General features: G+C 37.2%; 1 long non-coding RNA gene across 1 annotated transcript; it reads left to right on the plus strand.

Moving 5' to 3' along the window:
- Nucleotides 1–172: 172 nt before the first annotated feature.
- On the plus strand, nt 173–3,260 carry LOC103457635 (uncharacterized). The gene is made up of 4 exons (XR_532459.2): nt 173–1,138; nt 1,863–1,897; nt 2,480–2,516; nt 2,697–3,260. It is a non-coding gene; the product is annotated as an uncharacterized LOC103457635 (long non-coding RNA).
- Nucleotides 3,261–5,967: the final 2,707 nt, after the last annotated feature.

Below are 5,967 nucleotides of genomic sequence, written 5' to 3' on the forward strand. Positions count from 1 at the left end.
GGCTGTGCTTTGTAATTTGCTCTTCATACATCAATATCAGAATATTCTATTCCTATTCTATTGTTATAGCCACTAATCATATTTAAATATGCTGAACTATGTAATAAAAACATACTTAAAAAATACAATTGYTTATAAAGCTTTGACAGATGTTTGAATATGGTTTCCAGTAACAAAACCGCGTGTTATGATTGATTAAATGCGCTGATACGTCATCGTGACTGTTAAACACATAACGCTGAGACTCATCAACACTCATCAACAGAGCGCTGTTCATGACAGTGATGAAAAAGCAATGCTATTTAATAAGACTTAAATCTAATACATTTTGAACTTTGAATAAAAGCCACAGTAAAACATGAGTAACGAAGGGAAATAAGGAGTATATCTGATTTTGAATCTAATTATTTAAATTTTGCTTAAATGGTTTGCACCTCCGGTTTGCACCTGTGGTTTTGTGTAATCCTAGCCCGCCGTTAATTTTATTAACTGCGGGATGAAGAAAAAAAGACCTATAAGTATGGATGTGACCATGACTCTGAGGTGGATAATTTCTCCCAATGCCCGCTTTTGCCGACAGTCCTGCTTTAGTGTGTTARTTGTTATGTCTGTGGCGAGAACAAGAGCACAAACAAGAACACGTTAACCTGCCACGGCTTTATGGACATGCGCAGTTGAGTGGCTTYAWGTGGCGTTCAATGAACGTCACCAGCATTTGATGAGCGCCTCTCCCACAGTAAATTACATTTATATTTTCTATTTAATATTTTTTTATGACAGTGATGAAGAAGTAGTGTTATTTAATAACAATTTATGCCAATACATTTTGAACTTTCAACAAAAGTCACAGTAAGGCATAAGTAACGAAGGGAATTAATAATTAGTCTATATAATTTTGAATGTTATAATTAATTCTAATTCGATAAAAAATAAATGCAGTTCAAAATGTTTGTTTCAAAACCCGAATTGTACATGAGACTTAAAATTGGTGCCAAATCTTTCTTGAATTGATTTAACAAGCATGTAAAAGCCACAGTCGTAATCGAAGTGGAAATATCCGAGTCCTCCTGAATGCCTCTGACACATGACGTGACGTTCTTTGCCGTTACCTTCTCACTTCTTCGTTTGTCCCCAACAGGTAAGCGGTGTGTTATTTGGGTCTGTCGTGATAATAAAATTATAAACAATGAGAGACGGTTTCCTTGTCAAATAGTTATTACATAATTGCTTCTTAAGTGTGGCTGTAACTTAATAAAGCTGAAAGCCGCTATACGGAGTTTTTTTCTGATAGCAAACAATCATTAGCATATGCTAAAATTGACGGTATCACTCGTATGAAAACCTGTCCATTCAGATTGCAGAGGGTATTTCCAATTGACTTAATTTATAACCATGTATGTTAGTATTTGTCTTCATGATCAGCTTCTATTCAGCTAAATATGTATAAAATTGCTACGGTAACCTCGGAGTTGATTAGACTTTTCAGTTCAACTGAAACGGACTGTCAGCCGTTAAGAGGCTGTTCGATAAACGTTGCTTTGTTCTTGGGTTGTGACGTGCAGAGCTGGCTTGCAATAATCAGAAAATGTAAGAGATGAAAGACGGTTTCATTCTTAAAGATATTAATAATCGCTTCTTAACGAATCGCCATACCATAATGAAGTTATAAACCGCTAACCCTCCTATTTCTGATGGGTGCCGACCGTTAGCATGATATGCTATCATTGACGCCTACTATATGTCTTAACTGAAAACCATTCTAACGTGTTAACTGTTGGAATTCACCTAAATATACACAACGTGTTGTGTATTTTTCTGATCAAGCCAATAATTGTGAGATAACACACAGTGTCTTTTCACAGATGAAAGAAAACTGCTCACCAGCGTTCTTTGCCTGGTAAGTACATTGCAAAGTTCAGCAGCCTGTCGAGCGCAAATGTTTTTAACAATAAATTTGGAAATATACGATTAGACAGTGACAATGTGGAAAACCTGAATGTTTTTGACAGTTTCATTCTGAACCAACATTTTATGAACACAGAAATCTCACAAATTGGACTGAAAATATTTAAAGCTTTTTAGCAAACTTCCTCATTTTGTTGAAATATTTTTTTCTGGACTGTGCTACCATCTTTGTGCACTAAACAAATGTGTAACAAGGTGGTGATCTTATGAGCTGTCTAAAATCCATATACATTACAATCTTAGTATCTAAAAAACAGACTCGATGTCTTTTTAAAAAATCCTCTTAGACAGAACCTTGTCTGAAAACATAAATAAGGTAATAGTGTCACTCCCAACTCTTCATTGCAATAGAATTTCAAATGCATTATTAAAATGGCCCTATTAGGGTCAGATGCTCACAGCAGAAGCAGAGTGATGCAAACATAGGACTGCTGCTTTTTACGTTAGTCTGTTTTGTCTATGTGCCTTTGTTAAATAAATTCAATAAATTTAACTGTTATTTCCCTCCTTTCAGACAACCTAGATATTTCCACCAAATTCTGCTCAGTGAGGTGAGTACTAGCAGCATGTGGCTTTATTTGATTTAAAAAAGTTAGCTGAAACGTCCAGAAATGTCTAGATCAAAGCAGCTTGTGTACAGAGGACAAAGAACCTTAGCGGATATGTGTGTTCTGGACTCCTGAAGGTTTTCTGGTCAGCTAATAACAAACTGTTTCTATTCTCCCTCACAGAGAGAAGTGGACCCAAACACCTTTCTCCCTGGTGAGCGGATGTTTCAACGTGGATCAGCCGAGCTGTCACAGCTGATCCAACTTGACTCACACACAATTTGAATAAAATCATGTCCACAAACATTTGCTTTAAATTAGATTCAAACAGGATATGTTGGTTATGCTCACATGACGACCCTGTTGTCCAAAACCCTGTAAGAAACATGACTCAGTACTGCAACAACCCTCTGAGTTGTTTTCTGGACTCATGATGAGGTTTTCTGTCACTCAATTTAATCTCTGTGATGAAGAAGGTCAAGTCAACATTAAATTCTGCTAAAGCAACTGGCTCTTTTATCTGTTGGTATGCTGGGATGCATCTTATTTCAGTAAGAATATCATAATCTACATTCATTGAACTATTTCAATAAAGGTCATGAAAACACAGCAACAACCCAATTCACACCACAAAGCTTAGTTCACAATAGTAGTAGGTATGAATCTCTTCACAGTTTGAACCTTTTCAGATGAAATCTGACCCAGAAGCYKCTCTGTTGAGAATGTTTYATTTTGATGTCTATTGGCTGTTCTTTGTCTCGCAGGTGTTCCACGGACCCTCTTTTCTAACCACTGTCGGAASCATTTTAATTTTCCAACTGTGTTTTTTTCTTTCCTCTTCCTTCCAACATATCTGGAAAACCATTTACTGTGCATTTTACTATCCCATCCCTAAACTCTCCTACGAATTTCTTCAAAAACCAGCATCCCAATAGGTGGCCTGGTTTTTCCGAATTCAGGAGCCTGGTTTACCAGTAACCAGAGTTCCCTTTATTTCTTCAACCATCAGTTTACTGCCAAATTGATGTTTGCCTGTCTCTCTTAATCTAGTTTACCAGTAACTAGATCTGTTTTCCACTCACATCTTACGTCCTGTGACCTCTGAACAGTTCTTCTATTGATTTTGTGACATGAATTTTGTGGCATTGATTTTGTGGCTATATATTTGAGAAATCCTACTTCTATCGAGTTCATCAGTAACTCATCTGACTATCATTGAGAGAATCTGAGAGAATCTCCCCTCTCACTGCTCTGTCTTTCCTGTCTACCTCTCTCCACCGTAAGAGTAAATAACTGGGAAGCTTCACACATCTAAGACGTCATTTTGAGTAATCTCTTAAGTTTGAAAAGCTTCCATTTAAAAATTGGCCRAAAATAATTACTCAAAACAGGTCAACTAAAAACTTGATCTGTATAAATTTTGAAATTGAAAGCAAAGTTTGCTTTCTGCTGAACTACATTGCTCCAATTCTAATTGGACTTAAGTAAAGCTCTGGTCTTGTCTGACAAAATATATTTAGAGCACTATTGGCATAAAGTCAAAAACAGTAAAAAGAAAAAACGTTAAACTTTGATATTTCTAAGATGTCTTTTTGAGTAATCTGATTTGGACCTGAAGTTTAAAAACACTTCTATTTCAAAATTGGATTATAATTTTCTATTTTAAATAATTTCTGAAACAGATGAACTAAATACTTGATCTGTATACCTTTAAAATATGAAAATTAATCTTCTGAGCTAAATCTTTATTGAACAAAATTCCAATTGGACTGAAGTAAAGCTAATTTTTTTATCTGAGCTGCCTAATTCGTGTTCCTGCTTGCTGCTACTGACGTTGGACTGAACTTCAGGTTTGTGCACAGGTTTGTACTGACTAGCTATTCAACACTAATACATTGATTGTAAGTGCATTGGTGTAGTTTTGTGTTGTATCTGCTTATCTTGAGATAAAAAGATCAACAACGACCATTGGAGTTGCTGTTTTCTGCCTGACCTGTCCAGAAGTCTAATCAACAATGCCCAGAAAGAATCAGCGTTCCCAGGCTCAGAAGCTCAGATGGCAGAAGGAGAAACAGCCTCAGAGCGATAAAGTGACAGTTACTGACTCGGAGAACAAGTCAGTTGTAGAGTCTTTTGAACGACAGCATGGAAACGATAGAAGTGAAAACAGTTTATCCTCTGTGGTAACACTATCTAATGGAAACACTGCCAAACCAGTATTCTAGCATAATGCAGGAGATACAAAAAGTGCATCACAAGTGTCTTATGCTGACATGGTGAAAAGGGGACGTGGTTCAGCTCAGCAGTCTCGAGTTAATGTAGAACTTCAGCCATCAGTGATAAATGTGTGTGCCTYACGGAGTCAAGATTCGTTAAAATATGGAAAATACAGGAACAGTCAGTGTATGGCAAACAGTTTGGTTTTTCTGGCTTTTTTCCATGAGAATGAAACAATTACCAGACCAGATCTTGACCTCATTCTGGATAAAGGTGATGCCGTGTACAGACAGGCTAGAGAAAGATTTCCTCGTAGCATCCATTTGGCAACTGATGAACTACCAAATGAGGTACTGGCACGCAGGTCAACATATCAGATCGCCATGACTCCAGTACCCGTATGTGGAACATTTGGAGGTGGACAGAGTTTTCCAAGCCTGGAAAAAGCATTGAGACAATTGTCATCAGATGTACAATATGGGCTGCTGATCATGTCAGGCTTGGCCATTGGGGTTTTTAGAAGCAGATTTKGTGAGTATGGATACTTTGACCCACACACAAGGAACAAAAATGGAATGCCAATGACATGCAATCTTTTAAACTTTGGCACAGCAGTGATGCTGAAATTTTCCCGTCTTAGTGACATGATTCACAGATTAAAATCAGTGTACACAATGCTTAATGTTCCATCATCTTGTGCATTTGAATTCCAGCCCCTCTCATTTTACCAGAGAGACGCTTCAGACACAGTTGGCACCTCTCCACTGTTAAATGAATCCGAGACACCAATTGCTGTTCAGCAAGAGGTTGAGTCTGCTTCCCTGACACAAAACATTCCTGCTCTTGAGTCAAACATCAATGTTGAAGTCATGTGTCATGTTGCAAGTGGTCCTTCTGATGATGTAATTGAAGGTGTATCTAATGCAGTTAGTTTTATGTCGTCTGTCACACAAGAAAATATAGTACTCCCCATTTCCAGTGAAACAAAAAATGCAACAAGTGCACTTTTGGAAATGTCTTTGAAACTGTCAAAGTACCCTAAAGCGAAAAGACAAAAGATGAAGATGAGACTACTTAAGGCAGAGATACCGAAACAAAGAAAAGAGAATCAAAAAAGGAAGGAAAGAGAAAACTATGCATTAAGCGAGTCCTTCAGAGCAAAGAAAATATCTTATTCTCACAGGAATTTTCAAAACAACCCTGAAAGGAAGCAGAAGAAAAACCTGTACATGAAAAA

Source organism: Poecilia reticulata, linkage group LG21, assembly GCF_000633615.1.
Source record: "Poecilia reticulata strain Guanapo linkage group LG21, Guppy_female_1.0+MT, whole genome shotgun sequence".
NCBI lineage: Eukaryota > Metazoa > Chordata > Actinopteri > Cyprinodontiformes > Poeciliidae > Poecilia > Poecilia reticulata.